Source organism: Pungitius pungitius, chromosome 8 (assembly GCF_949316345.1).
Source record: "Pungitius pungitius chromosome 8, fPunPun2.1, whole genome shotgun sequence".
Taxonomy (NCBI): domain Eukaryota; kingdom Metazoa; phylum Chordata; class Actinopteri; order Perciformes; family Gasterosteidae; genus Pungitius; species Pungitius pungitius.
The window spans coordinates 11,362,606-11,385,177 of NC_084907.1; the positions used below are offsets into that span (position 1 = coordinate 11,362,606).

Here is a 22,572-nt window from a genome sequence, read left to right on the forward strand (position 1 = left end):
GAAGACAAGGCTTTCAACAGACAAAGTCACTGTCTAGCCTTATACATCAATGTGCAAATAGTAGAAGCGACTAAAAAAGCCAAATATCTCTGATTCTGCAACGCTAAATGTTGTTTGGACAGATGTCACAATTGCCGAAACCCGGGATTGAACCAGGGACCTTCAGATCTTCAGTCTGACGCTCGCCCAACTGAGCTATTTCGGCACATATGGGAAAAGCACAGACTATATAAAAGCATGGAAAAAAGAATGTAGCTAATTTCAAAAGAAGCTTTCCATAAACAATAGAGAGCCTTCTGCGACATCTCTTGGCATTGTAGTAGCCATGTTCTACTCAAGAAGACAAGGCTTTCAACAGACAAAGTCACTGTCTAGCCTTATACATTAATGTGCAAATAGTAGAAGCGACTGAAAAGCCAAAGATCTGTGAGTCGGCAACTCTAAATGTTGTTTGGATAGATGTCACAATTGCCGAAACCCGGGATTGAACCAGGGACCTTCAGATCTTCAGTCTGACGCTCTCCCAACTGAGCTATTTCCGCAAAAAAAAAAACAACGGGAGAAGCACAGACTATGTAAAAGCATGAGAAAAACAATGTAGTTAGTTTTAAAAGAAGCTTTCCATAAACAAACAGAGAGGCTTTTGCGACTTCTCTTGGCATTGTACTAAGCTGGTTCTACTCAACAAGACAAGGCTTTCAACAGACAAAGTCACTGTCTAACCTTATACATCAATGTGCAAATAGTAGAAGCGACTAAAAAAGCCAAATATCTCTGAGTCGGCAACGCCAAATGACTTTTGGAAAGATAAAAAAATTGCCGAAACCCGGGATTGAACCAGGGACCTTCAGATCTTCAGTCTGACGCTCTCCCAACTGAGCTATTTCGGCACAAAAAAAAACAATGGGAGAAGCACAGACTATATAAAAGCATGGGGAAAAGAATCTAGCTAATTTCAAAAGAAGCTTTCCATAAACAATTGAGAGCCTTTTGCTAGATCTCTTAGCATAGTACTAGCCATGTTCTACTCAAGAAGACAAGGCTTTCAACAGACAAAGTCACTGTCTAGCCTTATACATTAATGTGCAAATAGTAGAAGTGACTGAAAAGCCAAAGATCTGTGAGTCGGCAACTCTAAATGTTGTTTGGATAGATGTCACAATTGCCGAAACCCGGGATTGAACCAGGGACCTTCAGATCTTCAGTCTGACGCTCTCCCAACTGAGCTATTTTGGCACATATGGGAGAAGCACAGACTATATAAAAGCATGGGGAAAAGAATGTAGCTAATTTCAAAAGAAGCTTTCCATAAACAATTGAGAGCCTTTTGCTAGATCTCTTAGCATAGTACTATCCATGTTCTACTCAACAAGACAAGGCTTTCACTGTCCAGCCTTACAAATCAATGTGCAAATAGTAGAAGCGACTAAAAAAGCCAAATATCTCTGAGTCGGCAACGCTAAATGTTGTTTGGACAGATGTCACAATTGCCGAAACCCGGGATTGAACCAGGGACCTTCAGATCTTCAGTCTGACGCTCTCCCAACTGAGCTATTTCGGCACAAAAAAAAGCAATGGCAGAAGCACAGACTATATAAAAGCATGGAAAAAACAATGTAGTTAGTTTTAAAAGAAGCTTTCCATAAACGAATAGAGAGGCTTTTGCGACTTCTCTTGGCATTGTACTAGCCATGTTCTACTCAAGAAGACAAGGCTTTCAACAGACAAAGTCACTGTCTAGCCTTATACATCAATGTGCAAATAGTAGAAGCGACTAAAAAAGCCAAATATCTCTGATTCGGCAACGCTAAATGTTGTTTGGACAGATGTCACAATTGCCGAAACCCGGGATTGAACCAGGGACCTTCAGATCTTCAGTCTGACGCTCGCCCAACTGAGCTATTTCGGCACATATGGGAAAAGCACAGACTATATAAAAGCATGGAAAAAAGAATGTAGCTAATTTCAAAAGAAGCTTTCCATAAACAATAGAGAGCCTTCTGCGACATCTCTTGGCATTGTAGTAGCCATGTTCTACTCAAGAAGACAAGGCTTTCAACAGACAAAGTCACTGTCTAGCCTTATACATTAATGTGCAAATAGTAGAAGCGACTGAAAAGCCAAAGATCTGTGAGTCGGCAACTCTAAATGTTGTTTGGACAGATGTCACAATTGCCGAAACCCGGGATTGAACCAGGGACCTTCAGATCTTCAGTCTGACGCTCTCCCAACTGAGCTATTTCCGCAAAAAAAAAAACAACGGGAGAAGCACAGACTATGTAAAAGCATGAGAAAAACAATGTAGTTAGTTTTAAAAGAAGCTTTCCATAAACAAATAGAGAGGCTTTTGCGACTTCTCTTGGCATTGTACTAAGCTGGTTCTACTCAACAAGACAAGGCTTTCAACAGACAAAGTCACTGTCTAACCTTATACATCAATGTGCAAATAGTAGAAGCGACTAAAAAAGCCAAATATCTCTGAGTCGGCAACGCCAAATGACTTTTGGAAAGATAAAAAAATTGCCGAAACCCGGGATTGAACCAGGGACCTTCAGATCTTCAGTCTGACGCTCTCCCAACTGAGCTATTTCGGCACAAAAAAAAACAATGGGAGAAGCACAGACTATATAAAAGCATGGGGAAAAGAATCTAGCTAATTTCAAAAGAAGCTTTCCATAAACAATTGAGAGCCTTTTGCTAGATCTCTTAGCATAGTACTAGCCATGTTCTACTCAACAAGACAAGGCTTTCACTGTCCAGCCTTACACATCAATGTGCAAATAGTAGAAGCGACTAAAAAAGCTAAATATCTCTGAGTCGGCAACGCTAAATGACGTTTGGACAGATATCACAATTGCCGAAACCCGGGATTGAACCAGGGACCTTCAGATCTTCAGTCTGACGCTCTCCCAACTGAGCTATTTCGGCACAAAAAAAAAAGAAAGGGAGAAGCACACACTATATAAAAGCATGGGGAAAACAATGTAGTTCGTTTTAAAAGAAGCTTTCGATAAACGAATAGAGAGGCTTTTGCGACTTCTCTTGGCATTGTACTAGCCATGTTCTACTCAAGAAGACAAGGCTTTCAACAGACAAAGTCACTGTCTAGCCTTATACATCAATGTGCAAATAGTAGAAGCGACTAAAAAAGCCAAATATCTCTGATTCTGCAACGCTAAATGTTGTTTGGACAGATGTCACAATTGCCGAAACCCGGGATTGAACCAGGGACCTTCAGATCTTCAGTCTGACGCTCTCCCAACTGAGCTATTTCGGCACAAAAAAAAAAAGAAAGGGAGAAGCACACACTATATAAAAGCATGGGGAAAACAATGTAGTTCGTTTTAAAAGAAGCTTTCGATAAACGAATAGAGAGGCTTTTGCGACTTCTCTTGGCATTGTACTAAGCTGGTTCTACTCAACAAGACAAGGCTTTCAACAGACAAAGTCACTGTCTAGCCTTATACATCAATGTGCAAATAGTAGAAGCGACTAAAAAAGCCAAATATCTCTGATTCGGCAACGCTAAATGTTGTTTGGACAGATGTCACAATTGCCGAAACCCGGGATTGAACCAGGGACCTTCAGATCTTCAGTCTGACGCTCGCCCAACTGAGCTATTTCGGCACATATGGGAAAAGCACAGACTATATAAAAGCATGGAAAAAAGAATGTAGCTAATTTCAAAAGAAGCTTTCCATAAACAATAGAGAGCCTTCTGCGACATCTCTTGGCATTGTAGTAGCCATGTTCTACTCAAGAAGACAAGGCTTTCAACAGACAAAGTCACTGTCTAGCCTTATACATTAATGTGCAAATAGTAGAAGCGACTGAAAAGCCAAAGATCTGTGAGTCGGCAACTCTAAATGTTGTTTGGACAGATGTCACAATTGCCGAAACCCGGGATTGAACCAGGGACCTTCAGATCTTCAGTCTGACGCTCTCCCAACTGAGCTATTTCCGCAAAAAAAAAAACAACGGGAGAAGCACAGACTATGTAAAAGCATGAGAAAAACAATGTAGTTAGTTTTAAAAGAAGCTTTCCATAAACAAATAGAGAGGCTTTTGCGACTTCTCTTGGCATTGTACTAAGCTGGTTCTACTCAACAAGACAAGGCTTTCAACAGACAAAGTCACTGTCTAACCTTATACATCAATGTGCAAATAGTAGAAGCGACTAAAAAAGCCAAATATCTCTGAGTCGGCAACGCCAAATGACTTTTGGAAAGATAAAAAAATTGCCGAAACCCGGGATTGAACCAGGGACCTTCAGATCTTCAGTCTGACGCTCTCCCAACTGAGCTATTTCGGCACAAAAAAAAACAATGGGAGAAGCACAGACTATATAAAAGCATGGGGAAAAGAATCTAGCTAATTTCAAAAGAAGCTTTCCATAAACAATTGAGAGCCTTTTGCTAGATCTCTTAGCATAGTACTAGCCATGTTCTACTCAAGAAGACAAGGCTTTCAACAGACAAAGTCACTGTCTAGCCTTATACATTAATGTGCAAATAGTAGAAGTGACTGAAAAGCCAAAGATCTGTGAGTCGGCAACTCTAAATGTTGTTTGGATAGATGTCACAATTGCCGAAACCCGGGATTGAACCAGGGACCTTCAGATCTTCAGTCTGACGCTCTCCCAACTGAGCTATTTTGGCACATATGGGAGAAGCACAGACTATATAAAAGCATGGGGAAAAGAATGTAGCTAATTTCAAAAGAAGCTTTCCATAAACAATTGAGAGCCTTTTGCTAGATCTCTTAGCATAGTACTATCCATGTTCTACTCAACAAGACAAGGCTTTCACTGTCCAGCCTTACAAATCAATGTGCAAATAGTAGAAGCGACTAAAAAAGCCAAATATCTCTGAGTCGGCAACGCTAAATGTTGTTTGGACAGATGTCACAATTGCCGAAACCCGGGATTGAACCAGGGACCTTCAGATCTTCAGTCTGACGCTCTCCCAACTGAGCTATTTCGGCACAAAAAAAAGCAATGGCAGAAGCACAGACTATATAAAAGCATGGAAAAAACAATGTAGTTAGTTTTAAAAGAAGCTTTCCATAAACGAATAGAGAGGCTTTTGCGACTTCTCTTGGCATTGTACTAGCCATGTTCTACTCAAGAAGACAAGGCTTTCAACAGACAAAGTCACTGTCTAGCCTTATACATCAATGTGCAAATAGTAGAAGCGACTAAAAAAGCCAAATATCTCTGATTCGGCAACGCTAAATGTTGTTTGGACAGATGTCACAATTGCCGAAACCCGGGATTGAACCAGGGACCTTCAGATCTTCAGTCTGACGCTCGCCCAACTGAGCTATTTCGGCACATATGGGAAAAGCACAGACTATATAAAAGCATGGAAAAAAGAATGTAGCTAATTTCAAAAGAAGCTTTCCATAAACAATAGAGAGCCTTCTGCGACATCTCTTGGCATTGTAGTAGCCATGTTCTACTCAAGAAGACAAGGCTTTCAACAGACAAAGTCACTGTCTAGCCTTATACATTAATGTGCAAATAGTAGAAGCGACTGAAAAGCCAAAGATCTGTGAGTCGGCAACTCTAAATGTTGTTTGGACAGATGTCACAATTGCCGAAACCCGGGATTGAACCAGGGACCTTCAGATCTTCAGTCTGACGCTCTCCCAACTGAGCTATTTCCGCAAAAAAAAAAACAACGGGAGAAGCACAGACTATGTAAAAGCATGAGAAAAACAATGTAGTTAGTTTTAAAAGAAGCTTTCCATAAACAAATAGAGAGGCTTTTGCGACTTCTCTTGGCATTGTACTAAGCTGGTTCTACTCAACAAGACAAGGCTTTCAACAGACAAAGTCACTGTCTAACCTTATACATCAATGTGCAAATAGTAGAAGCGACTAAAAAAGCCAAATATCTCTGAGTCGGCAACGCCAAATGACTTTTGGAAAGATAAAAAAATTGCCGAAACCCGGGATTGAACCAGGGACCTTCAGATCTTCAGTCTGACGCTCTCCCAACTGAGCTATTTCGGCACAAAAAAAAACAATGGGAGAAGCACAGACTATATAAAAGCATGGGGAAAAGAATCTAGCTAATTTCAAAAGAAGCTTTCCATAAACAATTGAGAGCCTTTTGCTAGATCTCTTAGCATAGTACTAGCCATGTTCTACTCAAGAAGACAAGGCTTTCAACAGACAAAGTCACTGTCTAGCCTTATACATTAATGTGCAAATAGTAGAAGTGACTGAAAAGCCAAAGATCTGTGAGTCGGCAACTCTAAATGTTGTTTGGATAGATGTCACAATTGCCGAAACCCGGGATTGAACCAGGGACCTTCAGATCTTCAGTCTGACGCTCTCCCAACTGAGCTATTTTGGCACATATGGGAGAAGCACAGACTATATAAAAGCATGGGGAAAAGAATGTAGCTAATTTCAAAAGAAGCTTTCCATAAACAATTGAGAGCCTTTTGCTAGATCTCTTAGCATAGTACTATCCATGTTCTACTCAACAAGACAAGGCTTTCACTGTCCAGCCTTACAAATCAATGTGCAAATAGTAGAAGCGACTAAAAAAGCCAAATATCTCTGAGTCGGCAACGCTAAATGTTGTTTGGACAGATGTCACAATTGCCGAAACCCGGGATTGAACCAGGGACCTTCAGATCTTCAGTCTGACGCTCTCCCAACTGAGCTATTTCGGCACAAAAAAAAGCAATGGCAGAAGCACAGACTATATAAAAGCATGGAAAAAACAATGTAGTTAGTTTTAAAAGAAGCTTTCCATAAACGAATAGAGAGGCTTTTGCGACTTCTCTTGGCATTGTACTAGCCATGTTCTACTCAAGAAGACAAGGCTTTCAACAGACAAAGTCACTGTCTAGCCTTATACATCAATGTGCAAATAGTAGAAGCGACTAAAAAAGCCAAATATCTCTGATTCGGCAACGCTATATGTTGTTTGGACAGATGTCACAATTGCCGAAACCCGGGATTGAACCAGGGACCTTCAGATCTTCAGTCTGACGCTCGCCCAACTGAGCTATTTCGGCACATATGGGAAAAGCACAGACTATATAAAAGCATGGAAAAAAGAATGTAGCTAATTTCAAAAGAAGCTTTCCATAAACAATAGAGAGCCTTCTGCGACATCTCTTGGCATTGTAGTAGCCATGTTCTACTCAAGAAGACAAGGCTTTCAACAGACAAAGTCACTGTCTAGCCTTATACATTAATGTGCAAATAGTAGAAGCGACTGAAAAGCCAAAGATCTGTGAGTCGGCAACTCTAAATGTTGTTTGGACAGATGTCACAATTGCCGAAACCCGGGATTGAACCAGGGACCTTCAGATCTTCAGTCTGACGCTCTCCCAACTGAGCTATTTCCGCAAAAAAAAAAACAATGGGAGAAGCACAGACTATGTAAAAGCATGAGAAAAACAATGTAGTTAGTTTTAAAAGAAGCTTTCCATAAACAAATAGAGAGGCTTTTGCGACTTCTCTTGGCATTGTACTAAGCTGGTTCTACTCAACAAGACAAGGCTTTCAACAGACAAAGTCACTGTCTAACCTTATACATCAATGTGCAAATAGTAGAAGCGACTAAAAAAGCCAAATATCTCTGAGTCGGCAACGCCAAATGACTTTTGGAAAGATAAAAAAATTGCCGAAACCCGGGATTGAACCAGGGACCTTCAGATCTTCAGTCTGACGCTCTCCCAACTGAGCTATTTCGGCACAAAAAAAAACAATGGGAGAAGCACAGACTATATAAAAGCATGGGGAAAAGAATCTAGCTAATTTCAAAAGAAGCTTTCCATAAACAATTGAGAGCCTTTTGCTAGATCTCTTAGCATAGTACTAGCCATGTTCTACTCAACAAGACAAGGCTTTCACTGTCCAGCCTTACACATCAATGTGCAAATAGTAGAAGCGACTAAAAAAGCTAAATATCTCTGAGTCGGCAACGCTAAATGACGTTTGGACAGATATCACAATTGCCGAAACCCGGGATTGAACCAGGGACCTTCAGATCTTCAGTCTGACGCTCTCCCAACTGAGCTATTTCGGCACAAAAAAAAAAGAAAGGGAGAAGCACACACTATATAAAAGCATGGGGAAAACAATGTAGTTCGTTTTAAAAGAAGCTTTCGATAAACGAATAGAGAGGCTTTTGCGACTTCTCTTGGCATTGTACTAGCCATGTTCTACTCAAGAAGACAAGGCTTTCAACAGACAAAGTCACTGTCTAGCCTTATACATCAATGTGCAAATAGTAGAAGCGACTAAAAAAGCCAAATATCTCTGATTCTGCAACGCTAAATGTTGTTTGGACAGATGTCACAATTGCCGAAACCCGGGATTGAACCAGGGACCTTCAGATCTTCAGTCTGACGCTCTCCCAACTGAGCTATTTCGGCACAAAAAAAAAAAGAAAGGGAGAAGCACACACTATATAAAAGCATGGGGAAAACAATGTAGTTCGTTTTAAAAGAAGCTTTCGATAAACGAATAGAGAGGCTTTTGCGACTTCTCTTGGCATTGTACTAAGCTGGTTCTACTCAACAAGACAAGGCTTTCAACAGACAAAGTCACTGTCCAGCCTTACACATCAATGTGCAAATAGTAGAAGCGAATACAAAAGCCAAATATCTCTGAGTCGGCAACGCTAAATGTTGTTTGGACAGATAACACAATTGCCGAAACCCGGGATTGAACCAGGGACCTTCAGATCTTCAGTCTGACGCTCTCCCAACTGAGCTATTTCGGCACATATGGGAGAAGCACAGACTATATAAAAGCCTTGAAAAAAGAATGTAGCTAGTTTCAAAAGAAGCTTTCCATAAACAATAGAGAGCCTTCTGCGACATCTCTTAGCATTGTACTAGCCATGTTCTACTCAAGAAGACAAGGCTTTCAACAGACAAAGTCACTGTCTAGCCTTATACATTAATGTGCAAATAGTAGAAGTGACTGAAAAGCCAAAGATCTGTGAGTCGGCAACTCTAAATGTTGTTTGGATAGATGTCACAATTGCCGAAACCCGGGATTGAACCAGGGACCTTCAGATCTTCAGTCTGACGCTCTCCCAACTGAGCTATTTTGGCACATATGGGAGAAGCACAGACTATATAAAAGCATGGGGAAAAGAATGTAGCTAATTTCAAAAGAAGCTTTCCATAAACAATTGAGAGCCTTTTGCTAGATCTCTTAGCATAGTACTATCCATGTTCTACTCAACAAGACAAGGCTTTCACTGTCCAGCCTTACAAATCAATGTGCAAATAGTAGAAGCGACTAAAAAAGCCAAATATCTCTGAGTCGGCAACGCTAAATGTTGTTTGGACAGATGTCACAATTGCCGAAACCCGGGATTGAACCAGGGACCTTCAGATCTTCAGTCTGACGCTCTCCCAACTGAGCTATTTCGGCACAAAAAAAAGCAATGGCAGAAGCACAGACTATATAAAAGCATGGAAAAAACAATGTAGTTAGTTTTAAAAGAAGCTTTCCATAAACGAATAGAGAGGCTTTTGCGACTTCTCTTGGCATTGTACTAGCCATGTTCTACTCAAGAAGACAAGGCTTTCAACAGACAAAGTCACTGTCTAGCCTTATACATCAATGTGCAAATAGTAGAAGCGACTAAAAAAGCCAAATATCTCTGATTCGGCAACGCTAAATGTTGTTTGGACAGATGTCACAATTGCCGAAACCCGGGATTGAACCAGGGACCTTCAGATCTTCAGTCTGACGCTCGCCCAACTGAGCTATTTCGGCACATATGGGAAAAGCACAGACTATATAAAAGCATGGAAAAAAGAATGTAGCTAATTTCAAAAGAAGCTTTCCATAAACAATAGAGAGCCTTCTGCGACATCTCTTGGCATTGTAGTAGCCATGTTCTACTCAAGAAGACAAGGCTTTCAACAGACAAAGTCACTGTCTAGCCTTATACATTAATGTGCAAATAGTAGAAGCGACTGAAAAGCCAAAGATCTGTGAGTCGGCAACTCTAAATGTTGTTTGGACAGATGTCACAATTGCCGAAACCCGGGATTGAACCAGGGACCTTCAGATCTTCAGTCTGACGCTCTCCCAACTGAGCTATTTCGGCACATATGGGAGAAGCACAGACTATATAAAAGCCTTGAAAAAAGAATGTAGCTAGTTTCAAAAGAAGCTTTCCATAAACAATAGAGAGCCTTCTGCGACATCTCTTAGCATTGTACTAGCCATGTTCTACTCAAGAAGACAAGGCTTTCAACAGACAAAGTCACTGTCTAGCCTTATACATTAATGTCCAAATAGTAGAAGTGACTGAAAAGCCAAAGATCTGTGAGTCGGCAACTCTAAATGTTGTTTGGATAGATGTCACAATTGCCGAAACCCGGGATTGAACCAGGGACCTTCAGATCTTCAGTCTGACGCTCTCCCAACTGAGCTATTTTGGCACATATGGGAGAAGCACAGACTATATAAAAGCATGGGGAAAAGAATGTAGCTAATTTCAAAAGAAGCTTTCCATAAACAATTGAGAGCCTTTTGCTAGATCTCTTAGCATAGTACTATCGATGTTCTACTCAACAAGACAAGGCTTTCACTGTCCAGCCTTACAAATCAATGTGCAAATAGTAGAAGCGACTAAAAAAGCCAAATATCTCTGAGTCGGCAACGCTAAATGTTGTTTGGACAGATGTCACAATTGCCGAAACCCGGGATTGAACCAGGGACCTTCAGATCTTCAGTCTGACGCTCTCCCAACTGAGCTATTTCGGCACAAAAAAAAGCAATGGCAGAAGCACAGACTATATAAAAGCATGGAAAAAACAATGTAGTTAGTTTTAAAAGAAGCTTTCCATAAACGAATAGAGAGGCTTTTGCGACTTCTCTTGGCATTGTACTAGGCTGGTTCTACTCAACAAGACAAGGCTTTCAACAGACAAAGTCACTGTCTAGCCTAATACATTAATGTGCAAATAGTAGAAGCGACTGAAAAGCCAAAGATCTGTGAGTCGGCAACTCTAAATGTTGTTTGGACAGATGTCACAATTGCCGAAACCCGGGATTGAACCAGGGACCTTCAGATCTTCAGTCTGACGCTCTCCCAACTGAGCTATTTCCGCAAAAAAAAAAACAACGGGAGAAGCACAGACTATGTAAAAGCATGAGAAAAACAATGTAGTTCGTTTTAAAAGAAGCTTTCGATAAACGAATAGAGAGGCTTTTGCGACTTCTCTTGGCATTGTACTAAGCTGGTTCTACTCAACAAGACAAGGCTTTCAACAGACAAAGTCACTGTCCAGCCTTACACATCAATGTGCAAATAGTAGAAGCGAATACAAAAGCCAAATATCTCTGAGTCGGCAACGCTAAATGTTGTTTGGACAGATAACACAATTGCCGAAACCCGGGATTGAACCAGGGACCTTCAGATCTTCAGTCTGACGCTCTCCCAACTGAGCTATTTCGGCACATATGGGAGAAGCACAGACTATATAAAAGCCTTGAAAAAAGAATGTAGCTAGTTTCAAAAGAAGCTTTCCATAAACAATAGAGAGCCTTCTGCGACATCTCTTAGCATTGTACTAGCCATGTTCTACTCAAGAAGACAAGGCTTTCAACAGACAAAGTCACTGTCTAGCCTTATACATTAATGTGCAAATAGTAGAAGTGACTGAAAAGCCAAAGATCTGTGAGTCGGCAACTCTAAATGTTGTTTGGATAGATGTCACAATTGCCGAAACCCGGGATTGAACCAGGGACCTTCAGATCTTCAGTCTGACGCTCTCCCAACTGAGCTATTTTGGCACATATGGGAGAAGCACAGACTATATAAAAGCATGGGGAAAAGAATGTAGCTAATTTCAAAAGAAGCTTTCCATAAACAATTGAGAGCCTTTTGCTAGATCTCTTAGCATAGTACTATCCATGTTCTACTCAACAAGACAAGGCTTTCACTGTCCAGCCTTACAAATCAATGTGCAAATAGTAGAAGCGACTAAAAAAGCCAAATATCTCTGAGTCGGCAACGCTAAATGTTGTTTGGACAGATGTCACAATTGCCGAAACCCGGGATTGAACCAGGGACCTTCAGATCTTCAGTCTGACGCTCTCCCAACTGAGCTATTTCGGCACAAAAAAAAGCAATGGCAGAAGCACAGACTATATAAAAGCATGGAAAAAACAATGTAGTTAGTTTTAAAAGAAGCTTTCCATAAACGAATAGAGAGGCTTTTGCGACTTCTCTTGGCATTGTACTAGCCATGTTCTACTCAAGAAGACAAGGCTTTCAACAGACAAAGTCACTGTCTAGCCTTATACATCAATGTGCAAATAGTAGAAGCGACTAAAAAAGCCAAATATCTCTGATTCGGCAACGCTATATGTTGTTTGGACAGATGTCACAATTGCCGAAACCCGGGATTGAACCAGGGACCTTCAGATCTTCAGTCTGACGCTCGCCCAACTGAGCTATTTCGGCACATATGGGAAAAGCACAGACTATATAAAAGCATGGAAAAAAGAATGTAGCTAATTTCAAAAGAAGCTTTCCATAAACAATAGAGAGCCTTCTGCGACATCTCTTGGCATTGTAGTAGCCATGTTCTACTCAAGAAGACAAGGCTTTCAACAGACAAAGTCACTGTCTAGCCTTATACATTAATGTGCAAATAGTAGAAGCGACTGAAAAGCCAAAGATCTGTGAGTCGGCAACTCTAAATGTTGTTTGGACAGATGTCACAATTGCCGAAACCCGGGATTGAACCAGGGACCTTCAGATCTTCAGTCTGACGCTCTCCCAACTGAGCTATTTCCGCAAAAAAAAAAACAACGGGAGAAGCACAGACTATGTAAAAGCATGAGAAAAACAATGTAGTTCGTTTTAAAAGAAGCTTTCGATAAACGAATAGAGAGGCTTTTGCGACTTCTCTTGGCATTGTACTAAGCTGGTTCTACTCAACAAGACAAGGCTTTCAACAGACAAAGTCACTGTCCAGCCTTACACATCAATGTGCAAATAGTAGAAGCGAATACAAAAGCCAAATATCTCTGAGTCGGCAACTCTAAATGTTGTTTGGATAGATGTCACAATTGCCGAAACCCGGGATTGAACCAGGGACCTTCAGATCTTCAGTCTGACGCTCTCCCAACTGAGCTATTTTGGCACATATGGGAGAAGCACAGACTATATAAAAGCATGGGGAAAAGAATGTAGCTAATTTCAAAAGAAGCTTTCCATAAACAATTGAGAGCCTTTTGCTAGATCTCTTAGCATAGTACTATCCATGTTCTACTCAACAAGACAAGGCTTTCACTGTCCAGCCTTACAAATCAATGTGCAAATAGTAGAAGCGACTAAAAAAGCCAAATATCTCTGAGTCGGCAACGCTAAATGTTGTTTGGACAGATGTCACAATTGCCGAAACCCGGGATTGAACCAGGGACCTTCAGATCTTCAGTCTGACGCTCTCCCAACTGAGCTATTTCGGCACAAAAAAAAGCAATGGCAGAAGCACAGACTATATAAAAGCATGGAAAAAACAATGTAGTTAGTTTTAAAAGAAGCTTTCCATAAACGAATAGAGAGGCTTTTGCGACTTCTCTTGGCATTGTACTAGCCATGTTCTACTCAAGAAGACAAGGCTTTCAACAGACAAAGTCACTGTCTAGCCTTATACATCAATGTGCAAATAGTAGAAGCGACTAAAAAAGCCAAATATCTCTGATTCGGCAACGCTAAATGTTGTTTGGACAGATGTCACAATTGCCGAAACCCGGGATTGAACCAGGGACCTTCAGATCTTCAGTCTGACGCTCGCCCAACTGAGCTATTTCGGCACATATGGGAAAAGCACAGACTATATAAAAGCATGGAAAAAAGAATGTAGCTAATTTCAAAAGAAGCTTTCCATAAACAATAGAGAGCCTTCTGCGACATCTCTTGGCATTGTAGTAGCCATGTTCTACTCAAGAAGACAAGGCTTTCAACAGACAAAGTCACTGTCTAGCCTTATACATTAATGTGCAAATAGTAGAAGCGACTGAAAAGCCAAAGATCTGTGAGTCGGCAACTCTAAATGTTGTTTGGACAGATGTCACAATTGCCGAAACCCGGGATTGAACCAGGGACCTTCAGATCTTCAGTCTGACGCTCTCCCAACTGAGCTATTTCCGCAAAAAAAAAAACAACGGGAGAAGCACAGACTATGTAAAAGCATGAGAAAAACAATGTAGTTAGTTTTAAAAGAAGCTTTCCATAAACAAATAGAGAGGCTTTTGCGACTTCTCTTGGCATTGTACTAAGCTGGTTCTACTCAACAAGACAAGGCTTTCAACAGACAAAGTCACTGTCTAACCTTATACATCAATGTGCAAATAGTAGAAGCGACTAAAAAAGCCAAATATCTCTGAGTCGGCAACGCCAAATGACTTTTGGAAAGATAAAAAAATTGCCGAAACCCGGGATTGAACCAGGGACCTTCAGATCTTCAGTCTGACGCTCTCCCAACTGAGCTATTTCGGCACAAAAAAAAACAATGGGAGAAGCACAGACTATATAAAAGCATGGGGAAAAGAATCTAGCTAATTTCAAAAGAAGCTTTCCATAAACAATTGAGAGCCTTTTGCTAGATCTCTTAGCATAGTACTAGCCATGTTCTACTCAACAAGACAAGGCTTTCACTGTCCAGCCTTACACATCAATGTGCAAATAGTAGAAGCGACTAAAAAAGCTAAATATCTCTGAGTCGGCAACGCTAAATGACGTTTGGACAGATATCACAATTGCCGAAACCCGGGATTGAACCAGGGACCTTCAGATCTTCAGTCTGACGCTCTCCCAACTGAGCTATTTCGGCACAAAAAAAAAAGAAAGGGAGAAGCACACACTATATAAAAGCATGGGGAAAACAATGTAGTTCGTTTTAAAAGAAGCTTTCGATAAACGAATAGAGAGGCTTTTGCGACTTCTCTTGGCATTGTACTAGCCATGTTCTACTCAAGAAGACAAGGCTTTCAACAGACAAAGTCACTGTCTAGCCTTATACATCAATGTGCAAATAGTAGAAGCGACTAAAAAAGCCAAATATCTCTGATTCTGCAACGCTAAATGTTGTTTGGACAGATGTCACAATTGCCGAAACCCGGGATTGAACCAGGGACCTTCAGATCTTCAGTCTGACGCTCTCCCAACTGAGCTATTTCGGCACAAAAAAAAGCAATGGCAGAAGCACAGACTATATAAAAGCATGGAAAAAACAATGTAGTTAGTTTTAAAAGAAGCTTTCCATAAACGAATAGAGAGGCTTTTGCGACTTCTCTTGGCATTGTACTAGGCTGGTTCTACTCAACAAGACAAGGCTTTCAACAGACAAAGTCACTGTCTAGCCTTATACATTAATGTGCAAATAGTAGAAGCGACTGAAAAGCCAAAGATCTGTGAGTCGGCAACTCTAAATGTTGTTTGGACAGATGTCACAATTGCCGAAACCCGGGATTGAACCAGGGACCTTCAGATCTTCAGTCTGACGCTCTCCCAACTGAGCTATTTCCGCAAAAAAAAAAACAACGGGAGAAGCACAGACTATGTAAAAGCATGAGAAAAACAATGTAGTTCGTTTTAAAAGAAGCTTTCGATAAACGAATAGAGAGGCTTTTGCGACTTCTCTTGGCATTGTACTAAGCTGGTTCTACTCAACAAGACAAGGCTTTCAACAGACAAAGTCACTGTCCAGCCTTACACATCAATGTGCAAATAGTAGAAGCGAATACAAAAGCCAAATATCTCTGAGTCGGCAACGCTAAATGTTGTTTGGACAGATAACACAATTGCCGAAACCCGGGATTGAACCAGGGACCTTCAGATCTTCAGTCTGACGCTCTCCCAACTGAGCTATTTCGGCACATATGGGAGAAGCACAGACTATATAAAAGCCTTGAAAAAAGAATGTAGCTAGTTTCAAAAGAAGCTTTCCATAAACAATAGAGAGCCTTCTGCGACATCTCTTAGCATTGTACTAGCCATGTTCTACTCAAGAAGACAAGGCTTTCAACAGACAAAGTCACTGTCTAGCCTTATACATTAATGTGCAAATAGTAGAAGTGACTGAAAAGCCAAAGATCTGTGAGTCGGCAACTCTAAATGTTGTTTGGATAGATGTCACAATTGCCGAAACCCGGGATTGAACCAGGGACCTTCAGATCTTCAGTCTGACGCTCTCCCAACTGAGCTATTTTGGCACATATGGGAGAAGCACAGACTATATAAAAGCATGGGGAAAAGAATGTAGCTAATTTCAAAAGAAGCTTTCCATAAACAATTGAGAGCCTTTTGCTAGATCTCTTAGCATAGTACTATCCATGTTCTACTCAACAAGACAAGGCTTTCACTGTCCAGCCTTACAAATCAATGTGCAAATAGTAGAAGCGACTAAAAAAGCCAAATATCTCTGAGTCGGCAACGCTAAATGTTGTTTGGACAGATGTCACAATTGCCGAAACCCGGGATTGAACCAGGGACCTTCAGATCTTCAGTCTGACGCTCTCCCAACTGAGCTATTTCGGCACAAAAAAAAGCAATGGCAGAAGCACAGACTATATAAAAGCATGGAAAAAACAATGTAGTTAGTTTTAAAAGAAGCTTTCCATAAACGAATAGAGAGGCTTTTGCGACTTCTCTTGGCATTGTACTAGCCATGTTCTACTCAAGAAGACAAGGCTTTCAACAGACAAAGTCACTGTCTAGCCTTATACATCAATGTGCAAATAGTAGAAGCGACTAAAAAAGCCAAATATCTCTGATTCGGCAACGCTATATGTTGTTTGGACAGATGTCACAATTGCCGAAACCCGGGATTGAACCAGGGACCTTCAGATCTTCAGTCTGACGCTCGCCCAACTGAGCTATTTCGGCACATATGGGAAAAGCACAGACTATATAAAAGCATGGAAAAAAGAATGTAGCTAATTTCAAAAGAAGCTTTCCATAAACAATAGAGAGCCTTCTGCGACATCTCTTGGCATTGTAGTAGCCATGTTCTACTCAAGAAGACAAGGCTTTCAACAGACAAAGTCACTGTCTAGCCTTATACATTAATGTGCAAATAGTAGAAGCGACTGAAAAGCCAAAGATCTGTGAGTCGGCAACTCTAAATGTTGTTTGGACAGATGTCACAATTGCCGAAACCCGGGATTGAACCAGGGACCTTCAGATCTTCAGTCTGACGCTCTCCCAACTGAGCTATTTCCGCAAAAAAAAAAACAACGGGAGAAGCACAGACTATGTAAAAGCATGAGAAAAACAATGTAGTTCGTTTTAAAAGAAGCTTTCGATAAACGAATAGAGAGGCTTTTGCGACTTCTCTTGGCATTGTACTAAGCTGGTTCTACTCAACAAGACAAGGCTTTCAACAGACAAAGTCACTGTCCAGCCTTACACATCAATGTGCAAATAGTAGAAGCGAATACAAAAGCCAAATATCTCTGAGTCGGCAACGCTAAATGTTGTTTGGACAGATAACACAATTGCCGAAACCCGGGATTGAACCAGGGACCTTCAGATCTTCAGATCTTCAGTCTGACGCTCTCCCAACTGAGCTATTTCGGCACATATGGGAGAAGCACAGACTATATAAAAGCCTTGAAAAAAGAATGTAGCTAGTTTCAAAAGAAGCTTTCCATAAACAATAGAGAGCCTTCTGCGACATCTCTTAGCATTGTACTAGCCATGTTCTACTCAAGAAGACAAGGCTTTCAACAGACAAAGTCACTGTCTAGCCTTATACATTAATGTGCAAATAGTAGAAGTGACTGAAAAGCCAAAGATCTGTGAGTCGGCAACTCTAAATGTTGTTTGGATAGATGTCACAATTGCCGAAACCCGGGATTGAACCAGGGACCTTCAGATCTTCAGTCTGACGCTCTCCCAACTGAGCTATTTTGGCACATATGGGAGAAGCACAGACTATATAAAAGCATGGGGAAAAGAATGTAGCTAATTTCAAAAGAAGCTTTCCATAAACAATTGAGAGCCTTTTGCTAGATCTCTTAGCATAGTACTATCCATGTTCTACTCAACAAGACAAGGCTTTCACTGTCCAGCCTTACAAATCAATGTGCAAATAGTAGAAGCGACTAAAAAAGCCAAATATCTCTGAGTCGGCAACGCTAAATGTTGTTTGGACAGATGTCACAATTGCCGAAACCCGGGATTGAACCAGGGACCTTCAGATCTTCAGTCTGACGCTCTCCCAACTGAGCTATTTCGGCACAAAAAAAAGCAATGGCAGAAGCACAGACTATATAAAAGCATGGAAAAAACAATGTAGTTAGTTTTAAAAGAAGCTTTCCATAAACGAATAGAGAGGCTTTTGCGACTTCTCTTGGCATTGTACTAGCCATGTTCTACTCAAGAAGACAAGGCTTTCAACAGACAAAGTCACTGTCTAGCCTTATACATCAATGTGCAAATAGTAGAAGCGACTAAAAAAGCCAAATATCTCTGATTCGGCAACGCTAAATGTTGTTTGGACAGATGTCACAATTGCCGAAACCCGGGATTGAACCAGGGACCTTCAGATCTTCAGTCTGACGCTCGCCCAACTGAGCTATTTCGGCACATATGGGAAAAGCACAGACTATATAAAAGCATGGAAAAAAGAATGTAGCTAATTTCAAAAGAAGCTTTCCATAAACAATAGAGAGCCTTCTGCGACATCTCTTGGCATTGTAGTAGCCATGTTCTACTCAAGAAGACAAGGCTTTCAACAGACAAAGTCACTGTCTAGCCTTATACATTAATGTGCAAATAGTAGAAGCGACTGAAAAGCCAAAGATCTGTGAGTCGGCAACTCTAAATGTTGTTTGGACAGATGTCACAATTGCCGAAACCCGGGATTGAACCAGGGACCTTCAGATCTTCAGTCTGACGCTCTCCCAACTGAGCTATTTCCGCAAAAAAAAAAACAACGGGAGAAGCACAGACTATGTAAAAGCATGAGAAAAACAATGTAGTTAGTTTTAAAAGAAGCTTTCCATAAACAAATAGAGAGGCTTTTGCGACTTCTCTTGGCATTGTACTAAGCTGGTTCTACTCAACAAGACAAGGCTTTCAACAGACAAAGTCACTGTCTAACCTTATACATCAATGTGCAAATAGTAGAAGCGACTAAAAAAGCCAAATATCTCTGAGTCGGCAACGCCAAATGACTTTTGGAAAGATAAAAAAATTGCCGAAACCCGGGATTGAACCAGGGACCTTCAGATCTTCAGTCTGACGCTCTCCCAACTGAGCTATTTCGGCACAAAAAAAAACAATGGGAGAAGCACAGACTATATAAAAGCATGGGGAAAAGAATCTAGCTAATTTCAAAAGAAGCTTTCCATAAACAATTGAGAGCCTTTTGCTAGATCTCTTAGCATAGTACTAGCCATGTTCTACTCAAGAAGACAAGGCTTTCAACAGACAAAGTCACTGTCTAGCCTTATACATTAATGTGCAAATAGTAGAAGTGACTGAAAAGCCAAAGATCTGTGAGTCGGCAACTCTAAATGTTGTTTGGATAGATGTCACAATTGCCGAAACCCGGGATTGAACCAGGGACCTTCAGATCTTCAGTCTGACGCTCTCCCAACTGAGCTATTTCGGCACAAAAAAAAGCAATGGCAGAAGCACAGACTATATAAAAGCATGGAAAAAACAATGTAGTTAGTTTTAAAAGAAGCTTTCCATAAACGAATAGAGAGGCTTTTGCGACTTCTCTTGGCATTGTACTAGCCATGTTCTACTCAAGAAGACAAGGCTTTCAACAGACAAAGTCACTGTCTAGCCTTATACATCAATGTGCAAATAGTAGAAGCGACTAAAAAAGCCAAATATCTCTGATTCGGCAACGCTAAATGTTGTTTGGACAGATGTCACAATTGCCGAAACCCGGGATTGAACCAGGGACCTTCAGATCTTCAGTCTGACGCTCGCCCAACTGAGCTATTTCGGCACATATGGGAAAAGCACAGACTATATAAAAGCATGGAAAAAAGAATGTAGCTAATTTCAAAAGAAGCTTTCCATAAACAATAGAGAGCCTTCTGCGACATCTCTTGGCATTGTAGTAGCCATGTTCTACTCAAGAAGACAAGGCTTTCAACAGACAAAGTCACTGTCTAGCCTTATACATTAATGTGCAAATAGTAGAAGCGACTGAAAAGCCAAAGATCTGTGAGTCGGCAACTCTAAATGTTGTTTGGACAGATGTCACAATTGCCGAAACCCGGGATTGAACCAGGGACCTTCAGATCTTCAGTCTGACGCTCTCCCAACTGAGCTATTTCCGCAAAAAAAAAAACAACGGGAGAAGCACAGACTATGTAAAAGCATGAGAAAAACAATGTAGTTAGTTTTAAAAGAAGCTTTCCATAAACAAATAGAGAGGCTTTTGCGACTTCTCTTGGCATTGTACTAAGCTGGTTCTACTCAACAAGACAAGGCTTTCAACAGACAAAGTCACTGTCTAACCTTATACATCAATGTGCAAATAGTAGAAGCGACTAAAAAAGCCAAATATCTCTGAGTCGGCAACGCCAAATGACTTTTGGAAAGATAAAAAAATTGCCGAAACCCGGGATTGGACCAGGGACCTTCAGATCTTCAGTCTGACGCTCTCCCAACTGAGCTATTTTGGCACATATGGGAGAAGCACAGACTATATAAAAGCATGAGGAAAAGAATGTAGCTAATTCCAAAAGAAGCTTTCCATAAACAATTGAGAGCCTTTTGCTAGATCTCTTAGCATAGTACTATCCATGTTCTACTCAACAAGACAAGGCTTTCACTGTCCAGCCTTACAAATCAATGTGCAAATAGTAGAAGCGACTAAAAAAGCCAAATATCTCTGAGTCGGCAACGCTAAATGTTGTTTGGACAGATAACACAATTGCCGAAACCCGGGATTGAACCAGGGACCTTCAGATCTTCAGTCTGACGCTCTCCCAACTGAGCTATTTCGGCACATATGGGAGAAGCACAGACTATATAAAAGCCTTGAAAAAAGAATGTAGCTAGTTTCAAAAGAAGCTTTCCATAAACAATAGAGAGCCTTCTGCGACATCTCTTAGCATTGCACTAGCCATGTTCTACTCAAGAAGACAAGGCTTTCAACAGACAAAGTCACTGTCTAGCCTTATACATTAATGTGCAAATAGTAGAAGCGACTGAAAAGCCAAAGATCTGTGAGTCGGCAACTCTAAATGTTGTTTGGATAGATGTCACAATTGCCGAAACCCGGGATTGAACCAGGGACCTTCAGATCTTCAGTCTGACGCTCTCCCAACTGAGCTATTTCGGCACAAAAAAAAGCAATGGCAGAAGCACAGACTATATAAAAGCATGGAAAAAACAATGTAGTTAGTTTTAAAAGAAGCTTTCCATAAACGAATAGAGAGGCTTTTGCGACTTCTCTTGGCATTGTACTAGGCTGGTTCTACTCAACAAGACAAGGCTTTCAACAGACAAAGTCACTGTCCAGCCTTACAAATCAATGTGCAAATAGTAGAAGCGACTAAAAAAGCCAAATATCTCTGAGTCGGCAACGCTAAATGTTGTTTGGACAGATGTCACAATTGCCGAAACCCGGGATTGAACCAGGGACCTTCAGATCTTCAGTCTGACGCTCTCCCAACTGAGCTATTTCGGCACAAAAAAAAGCAATGGCAGAAGCACAGACTATATAAAAGCATGGAAAAAACAATGTAGTTAGTTTTAAAAGAAGCTTTCCATAAACGAATAGAGAGGCTTTTGCGACTTCTCTTGGCATTGTACTAGGCTGGTTCTACTCAACAAGACAAGGCTTTCAACAGACAAAGTCACTGTCTAGCCTTATACATCAATGTGCAAATAGTAGAAGCGACTAAAAAAGCCAAATATCTCTGATTCGGCAACGCTAAATGTTGTTTGGACAGATGTCACAATTGCCGAAACCCGGGATTGAACCAGGGACCTTCAGATCTTCAGTCTGACGCTCGCCCAACTGAGCTATTTCGGCACATATGGGAAAAGCACAGACTATATAAAAGCATGGAAAAAAGAATGTAGCTAATTTCAAAAGAAGCTTTCCATAAACAATAGAGAGCCTTCTGCGACATCTCTTGGCATTGTAGTAGCCATGTTCTACTCAAGAAGACAAGGCTTTCAACAGACAAAGTCACTGTCTAGCCTTATACATCAATGTGCAAATAGTAGAAGCGACTAAAAAAGCCAAATATCTCTGATTCGGCAACGCTAAATGTTGTTTGGACAGATGTCACAATTGCCGAAACCCGGGATTGAACCAGGGACCTTCAGATCTTCAGTCTGACGCTCGCCCAACTGAGCTATTTCGGCACATATGGGAAAAGCACAGACTATATAAAACCATGGAAAAAAGAATGTAGCTAATTTCAAAAGAAGCTTTCCATAAACAATAGAGAGCCTTCTGCGACATCTCTTGGCATTGTAGTAGCCATGTTCTACTCAAGAAGACAAGGCTTTCAACAGACAAAGTCACTGTCTAGCCTTATACATTAATGTGCAAATAGTAGAAGCGACTGAAAAG

General features: G+C 40.9%; 1 protein-coding gene and 66 non-coding genes across 67 annotated transcripts in view; all 67 read right to left on the bottom strand.

Moving 5' to 3' along the window:
* mfsd4aa (major facilitator superfamily domain containing 4Aa) overlaps window positions 1-22,572 on the bottom strand; it is a 189,215-nt gene that overhangs the window by 134,990 nt on the left and 31,653 nt on the right. The gene's annotated exons all lie outside the window — the stretch shown is intronic.
* On the bottom strand, window positions 133-205 carry trnaf-gaa (transfer RNA phenylalanine (anticodon GAA)). Its single transcript has one exon. It is a non-coding gene; the product is annotated as a tRNA-Phe (tRNA).
* Window positions 470-542, bottom strand: trnaf-gaa (transfer RNA phenylalanine (anticodon GAA)). Its single transcript has one exon. It is a non-coding gene; the product is annotated as a tRNA-Phe (tRNA).
* trnaf-gaa (transfer RNA phenylalanine (anticodon GAA)) lies at window positions 818-890 on the bottom strand. The gene has a single exon. It is a non-coding gene; the product is annotated as a tRNA-Phe (tRNA).
* On the bottom strand, window positions 1,164-1,236 carry trnaf-gaa (transfer RNA phenylalanine (anticodon GAA)). Its single transcript has one exon. It is a non-coding gene; the product is annotated as a tRNA-Phe (tRNA).
* trnaf-gaa (transfer RNA phenylalanine (anticodon GAA)) lies at window positions 1,489-1,561 on the bottom strand. Its single transcript has one exon. It is a non-coding gene; the product is annotated as a tRNA-Phe (tRNA).
* On the bottom strand, window positions 1,837-1,909 carry trnaf-gaa (transfer RNA phenylalanine (anticodon GAA)). Its single transcript has one exon. It is a non-coding gene; the product is annotated as a tRNA-Phe (tRNA).
* On the bottom strand, window positions 2,174-2,246 carry trnaf-gaa (transfer RNA phenylalanine (anticodon GAA)). The gene has a single exon. It is a non-coding gene; the product is annotated as a tRNA-Phe (tRNA).
* Window positions 2,522-2,594, bottom strand: trnaf-gaa (transfer RNA phenylalanine (anticodon GAA)). The gene has a single exon. It is a non-coding gene; the product is annotated as a tRNA-Phe (tRNA).
* Window positions 2,856-2,928, bottom strand: trnaf-gaa (transfer RNA phenylalanine (anticodon GAA)). Its single transcript has one exon. It is a non-coding gene; the product is annotated as a tRNA-Phe (tRNA).
* On the bottom strand, window positions 3,205-3,277 carry trnaf-gaa (transfer RNA phenylalanine (anticodon GAA)). Its single transcript has one exon. It is a non-coding gene; the product is annotated as a tRNA-Phe (tRNA).
* Window positions 3,555-3,627, bottom strand: trnaf-gaa (transfer RNA phenylalanine (anticodon GAA)). The gene has a single exon. It is a non-coding gene; the product is annotated as a tRNA-Phe (tRNA).
* Window positions 3,892-3,964, bottom strand: trnaf-gaa (transfer RNA phenylalanine (anticodon GAA)). The gene has a single exon. It is a non-coding gene; the product is annotated as a tRNA-Phe (tRNA).
* Window positions 4,240-4,312, bottom strand: trnaf-gaa (transfer RNA phenylalanine (anticodon GAA)). The gene has a single exon. It is a non-coding gene; the product is annotated as a tRNA-Phe (tRNA).
* Window positions 4,586-4,658, bottom strand: trnaf-gaa (transfer RNA phenylalanine (anticodon GAA)). The gene has a single exon. It is a non-coding gene; the product is annotated as a tRNA-Phe (tRNA).
* Window positions 4,911-4,983, bottom strand: trnaf-gaa (transfer RNA phenylalanine (anticodon GAA)). Its single transcript has one exon. It is a non-coding gene; the product is annotated as a tRNA-Phe (tRNA).
* On the bottom strand, window positions 5,259-5,331 carry trnaf-gaa (transfer RNA phenylalanine (anticodon GAA)). The gene has a single exon. It is a non-coding gene; the product is annotated as a tRNA-Phe (tRNA).
* trnaf-gaa (transfer RNA phenylalanine (anticodon GAA)) lies at window positions 5,596-5,668 on the bottom strand. Its single transcript has one exon. It is a non-coding gene; the product is annotated as a tRNA-Phe (tRNA).
* Window positions 5,944-6,016, bottom strand: trnaf-gaa (transfer RNA phenylalanine (anticodon GAA)). Its single transcript has one exon. It is a non-coding gene; the product is annotated as a tRNA-Phe (tRNA).
* On the bottom strand, window positions 6,290-6,362 carry trnaf-gaa (transfer RNA phenylalanine (anticodon GAA)). The gene has a single exon. It is a non-coding gene; the product is annotated as a tRNA-Phe (tRNA).
* On the bottom strand, window positions 6,615-6,687 carry trnaf-gaa (transfer RNA phenylalanine (anticodon GAA)). Its single transcript has one exon. It is a non-coding gene; the product is annotated as a tRNA-Phe (tRNA).
* Window positions 6,963-7,035, bottom strand: trnaf-gaa (transfer RNA phenylalanine (anticodon GAA)). Its single transcript has one exon. It is a non-coding gene; the product is annotated as a tRNA-Phe (tRNA).
* trnaf-gaa (transfer RNA phenylalanine (anticodon GAA)) lies at window positions 7,300-7,372 on the bottom strand. Its single transcript has one exon. It is a non-coding gene; the product is annotated as a tRNA-Phe (tRNA).
* On the bottom strand, window positions 7,648-7,720 carry trnaf-gaa (transfer RNA phenylalanine (anticodon GAA)). The gene has a single exon. It is a non-coding gene; the product is annotated as a tRNA-Phe (tRNA).
* Window positions 7,982-8,054, bottom strand: trnaf-gaa (transfer RNA phenylalanine (anticodon GAA)). The gene has a single exon. It is a non-coding gene; the product is annotated as a tRNA-Phe (tRNA).
* On the bottom strand, window positions 8,331-8,403 carry trnaf-gaa (transfer RNA phenylalanine (anticodon GAA)). Its single transcript has one exon. It is a non-coding gene; the product is annotated as a tRNA-Phe (tRNA).
* Window positions 8,681-8,753, bottom strand: trnaf-gaa (transfer RNA phenylalanine (anticodon GAA)). Its single transcript has one exon. It is a non-coding gene; the product is annotated as a tRNA-Phe (tRNA).
* trnaf-gaa (transfer RNA phenylalanine (anticodon GAA)) lies at window positions 9,018-9,090 on the bottom strand. Its single transcript has one exon. It is a non-coding gene; the product is annotated as a tRNA-Phe (tRNA).
* On the bottom strand, window positions 9,343-9,415 carry trnaf-gaa (transfer RNA phenylalanine (anticodon GAA)). The gene has a single exon. It is a non-coding gene; the product is annotated as a tRNA-Phe (tRNA).
* trnaf-gaa (transfer RNA phenylalanine (anticodon GAA)) lies at window positions 9,691-9,763 on the bottom strand. Its single transcript has one exon. It is a non-coding gene; the product is annotated as a tRNA-Phe (tRNA).
* Window positions 10,028-10,100, bottom strand: trnaf-gaa (transfer RNA phenylalanine (anticodon GAA)). The gene has a single exon. It is a non-coding gene; the product is annotated as a tRNA-Phe (tRNA).
* trnaf-gaa (transfer RNA phenylalanine (anticodon GAA)) lies at window positions 10,365-10,437 on the bottom strand. Its single transcript has one exon. It is a non-coding gene; the product is annotated as a tRNA-Phe (tRNA).
* trnaf-gaa (transfer RNA phenylalanine (anticodon GAA)) lies at window positions 10,690-10,762 on the bottom strand. Its single transcript has one exon. It is a non-coding gene; the product is annotated as a tRNA-Phe (tRNA).
* trnaf-gaa (transfer RNA phenylalanine (anticodon GAA)) lies at window positions 11,037-11,109 on the bottom strand. Its single transcript has one exon. It is a non-coding gene; the product is annotated as a tRNA-Phe (tRNA).
* trnaf-gaa (transfer RNA phenylalanine (anticodon GAA)) lies at window positions 11,385-11,457 on the bottom strand. The gene has a single exon. It is a non-coding gene; the product is annotated as a tRNA-Phe (tRNA).
* trnaf-gaa (transfer RNA phenylalanine (anticodon GAA)) lies at window positions 11,722-11,794 on the bottom strand. The gene has a single exon. It is a non-coding gene; the product is annotated as a tRNA-Phe (tRNA).
* trnaf-gaa (transfer RNA phenylalanine (anticodon GAA)) lies at window positions 12,047-12,119 on the bottom strand. Its single transcript has one exon. It is a non-coding gene; the product is annotated as a tRNA-Phe (tRNA).
* trnaf-gaa (transfer RNA phenylalanine (anticodon GAA)) lies at window positions 12,395-12,467 on the bottom strand. Its single transcript has one exon. It is a non-coding gene; the product is annotated as a tRNA-Phe (tRNA).
* On the bottom strand, window positions 12,732-12,804 carry trnaf-gaa (transfer RNA phenylalanine (anticodon GAA)). The gene has a single exon. It is a non-coding gene; the product is annotated as a tRNA-Phe (tRNA).
* Window positions 13,080-13,152, bottom strand: trnaf-gaa (transfer RNA phenylalanine (anticodon GAA)). The gene has a single exon. It is a non-coding gene; the product is annotated as a tRNA-Phe (tRNA).
* trnaf-gaa (transfer RNA phenylalanine (anticodon GAA)) lies at window positions 13,405-13,477 on the bottom strand. Its single transcript has one exon. It is a non-coding gene; the product is annotated as a tRNA-Phe (tRNA).
* trnaf-gaa (transfer RNA phenylalanine (anticodon GAA)) lies at window positions 13,753-13,825 on the bottom strand. Its single transcript has one exon. It is a non-coding gene; the product is annotated as a tRNA-Phe (tRNA).
* trnaf-gaa (transfer RNA phenylalanine (anticodon GAA)) lies at window positions 14,090-14,162 on the bottom strand. Its single transcript has one exon. It is a non-coding gene; the product is annotated as a tRNA-Phe (tRNA).
* Window positions 14,438-14,510, bottom strand: trnaf-gaa (transfer RNA phenylalanine (anticodon GAA)). Its single transcript has one exon. It is a non-coding gene; the product is annotated as a tRNA-Phe (tRNA).
* On the bottom strand, window positions 14,772-14,844 carry trnaf-gaa (transfer RNA phenylalanine (anticodon GAA)). The gene has a single exon. It is a non-coding gene; the product is annotated as a tRNA-Phe (tRNA).
* trnaf-gaa (transfer RNA phenylalanine (anticodon GAA)) lies at window positions 15,121-15,193 on the bottom strand. Its single transcript has one exon. It is a non-coding gene; the product is annotated as a tRNA-Phe (tRNA).
* Window positions 15,468-15,540, bottom strand: trnaf-gaa (transfer RNA phenylalanine (anticodon GAA)). Its single transcript has one exon. It is a non-coding gene; the product is annotated as a tRNA-Phe (tRNA).
* trnaf-gaa (transfer RNA phenylalanine (anticodon GAA)) lies at window positions 15,816-15,888 on the bottom strand. The gene has a single exon. It is a non-coding gene; the product is annotated as a tRNA-Phe (tRNA).
* Window positions 16,153-16,225, bottom strand: trnaf-gaa (transfer RNA phenylalanine (anticodon GAA)). Its single transcript has one exon. It is a non-coding gene; the product is annotated as a tRNA-Phe (tRNA).
* Window positions 16,478-16,550, bottom strand: trnaf-gaa (transfer RNA phenylalanine (anticodon GAA)). Its single transcript has one exon. It is a non-coding gene; the product is annotated as a tRNA-Phe (tRNA).
* On the bottom strand, window positions 16,826-16,898 carry trnaf-gaa (transfer RNA phenylalanine (anticodon GAA)). Its single transcript has one exon. It is a non-coding gene; the product is annotated as a tRNA-Phe (tRNA).
* On the bottom strand, window positions 17,163-17,235 carry trnaf-gaa (transfer RNA phenylalanine (anticodon GAA)). Its single transcript has one exon. It is a non-coding gene; the product is annotated as a tRNA-Phe (tRNA).
* Window positions 17,511-17,591, bottom strand: trnaf-gaa (transfer RNA phenylalanine (anticodon GAA)). The gene is given in 2 exon segments: window positions 17,511-17,546; window positions 17,555-17,591. It is a non-coding gene; the product is annotated as a tRNA-Phe (tRNA).
* trnaf-gaa (transfer RNA phenylalanine (anticodon GAA)) lies at window positions 17,856-17,928 on the bottom strand. The gene has a single exon. It is a non-coding gene; the product is annotated as a tRNA-Phe (tRNA).
* Window positions 18,181-18,253, bottom strand: trnaf-gaa (transfer RNA phenylalanine (anticodon GAA)). Its single transcript has one exon. It is a non-coding gene; the product is annotated as a tRNA-Phe (tRNA).
* On the bottom strand, window positions 18,529-18,601 carry trnaf-gaa (transfer RNA phenylalanine (anticodon GAA)). Its single transcript has one exon. It is a non-coding gene; the product is annotated as a tRNA-Phe (tRNA).
* trnaf-gaa (transfer RNA phenylalanine (anticodon GAA)) lies at window positions 18,866-18,938 on the bottom strand. Its single transcript has one exon. It is a non-coding gene; the product is annotated as a tRNA-Phe (tRNA).
* On the bottom strand, window positions 19,214-19,286 carry trnaf-gaa (transfer RNA phenylalanine (anticodon GAA)). The gene has a single exon. It is a non-coding gene; the product is annotated as a tRNA-Phe (tRNA).
* On the bottom strand, window positions 19,560-19,632 carry trnaf-gaa (transfer RNA phenylalanine (anticodon GAA)). Its single transcript has one exon. It is a non-coding gene; the product is annotated as a tRNA-Phe (tRNA).
* trnaf-gaa (transfer RNA phenylalanine (anticodon GAA)) lies at window positions 19,908-19,980 on the bottom strand. Its single transcript has one exon. It is a non-coding gene; the product is annotated as a tRNA-Phe (tRNA).
* On the bottom strand, window positions 20,245-20,317 carry trnaf-gaa (transfer RNA phenylalanine (anticodon GAA)). Its single transcript has one exon. It is a non-coding gene; the product is annotated as a tRNA-Phe (tRNA).
* On the bottom strand, window positions 20,593-20,665 carry trnaf-gaa (transfer RNA phenylalanine (anticodon GAA)). The gene has a single exon. It is a non-coding gene; the product is annotated as a tRNA-Phe (tRNA).
* trnaf-gaa (transfer RNA phenylalanine (anticodon GAA)) lies at window positions 20,918-20,990 on the bottom strand. Its single transcript has one exon. It is a non-coding gene; the product is annotated as a tRNA-Phe (tRNA).
* trnaf-gaa (transfer RNA phenylalanine (anticodon GAA)) lies at window positions 21,255-21,327 on the bottom strand. Its single transcript has one exon. It is a non-coding gene; the product is annotated as a tRNA-Phe (tRNA).
* trnaf-gaa (transfer RNA phenylalanine (anticodon GAA)) lies at window positions 21,603-21,675 on the bottom strand. The gene has a single exon. It is a non-coding gene; the product is annotated as a tRNA-Phe (tRNA).
* On the bottom strand, window positions 21,951-22,023 carry trnaf-gaa (transfer RNA phenylalanine (anticodon GAA)). Its single transcript has one exon. It is a non-coding gene; the product is annotated as a tRNA-Phe (tRNA).
* On the bottom strand, window positions 22,289-22,361 carry trnaf-gaa (transfer RNA phenylalanine (anticodon GAA)). The gene has a single exon. It is a non-coding gene; the product is annotated as a tRNA-Phe (tRNA).